This window comes from Empidonax traillii, unplaced genomic scaffold (assembly GCF_003031625.1).
Source record: "Empidonax traillii isolate 1590-97213 ecotype Southwest subspecies unplaced genomic scaffold, ASM303162v1 scaffold1941:size121899, whole genome shotgun sequence".
In the NCBI taxonomy this organism is placed as follows: domain Eukaryota; kingdom Metazoa; phylum Chordata; class Aves; order Passeriformes; family Tyrannidae; genus Empidonax; species Empidonax traillii.
In genome coordinates this window covers 72017-73533 of record NW_020957134.1, presented here as the reverse complement: position 1 = coordinate 73533, position 1517 = coordinate 72017, and positions in this window count along the sequence as shown.

The following is a 1517-nucleotide window of genomic DNA, read 5'->3' as shown; positions in this document are numbered from 1 at the left end:
TGGAGACCAGCAGTAGCCAAAGGAGGCAGTGGAACCAGGACCTGGGATCTCCAGGGGGTCCTCAGCCCTCCAGGGCTGCCCATGCAGGGGGCACAAGAGGCCACTGCAGCCAACTTGAGAATGTGCTCCTCCCTCCTTGCAGCTTTATGGCTGCTGAGCTTTTTTGCTGCTTTTTGTAGACTTACAGAACCCTGAAGGTTGGAAAAGGCCTCTAAGATCATCAAGCCTGGCTGTTCCAGAACTGCCAAACCCAACAGTAAACCATGGCCTCAAGTGTCACATCCACAGGGCTTTTAAATCCCTCCAGGGACTCCAGTGACTCCACCACTTCCCTGGGCAGCTGTGCCAAGGCTTGACAGCCCTTTCCAGGAAGAAACCAGAACTCCTGAGCTGGGGGTTTGCTTTGCCTGTTGCTGCTTGGCACTTGCATGCTGGGAACCCTGAGAATTGGCTGTGTCTACAGCTTCCCCAGGACCTGCTGGAAGACGAGCCCGAAGGAGACAGGTGGGTTGAAAGTGCTCATGGCAGTGATGCTGTGCAGGTCAACAGGGTCTCGGGAGACCCTTTTCCCCCCTTGTGCCCAGGGCTTGGAGTGGGCTCTTCCCCTCCGCCAGCCCCCCAGCCCCATCCCCTACTCCTCCTGGCACAAACGGATCCTGAGGGGCCGGAGGACTCTTTTATCCTGCCTTCAAATTAACCCCTACTTAAAATTCAGACACAAATCAATGTTTAATTTCCTTAATTCAAATGATTTCCTCCTTCGATCTGAACAATGGGATTTGGGGAACAGAAGTGTGGGATGTGTCTGGCTGCAGCACAGCCAAGGCCCTGGTGAGCACAGGGAGAGCCCGGGGAGGTGGGGCCGTGTCCCCCCTGCTTGGGGACCTGGAGTGAGCCAGAGCTCAGCATCCCTCAGGCCTCCAGGAAGTCAAATTCTCCCAAGTGGGGGCCTAAAATGATATCCTGGCAGCCCCTGGGTTTGCAGAGGTTGAGGGTGGTGATGGATTGCTCCCACAGCCCCCCTAAAACCCAAAGTGAGGTGCCAAGGGGCTGATCTGTTCTCACTTGCACTGTGGGGGACCACAGGAGTCAGGATCTGGGGGGAAAGGGGAGAAGGTGATGCCAGCACCCCAGTGGTGGATAGGCTGAGCTCCCTCCCCATGTGCTGCTTTGCCCCTAAATGCCCCTGTCCCAGGATAACTCTGGATTTTGGGTTCACAGCCTGCTCTTCTGTGCTGGGGAGATGCAGGAGACCTCTGTGTCGGGGCTCACATGTACACGTGACTGTGGGAAAAAAGGGGAAAACCAGGATGATATAAAGTGCTTTTTATGAGCTCTTGCTGCCCTTACACACCCCAGTGGTGGGTCTCCTGGATGGGAGATGGTGGAGGAAAAAGCAGGATCAGATCCACTCAGATCTGGCTGAAAGACTGTTGAGTGAAAACACAGACATTCTGGCTCTGAGTCTCCAAAGCCTCCCTGCTGCTCTGCCTGCACATCTCATATCCCCTCCCAGT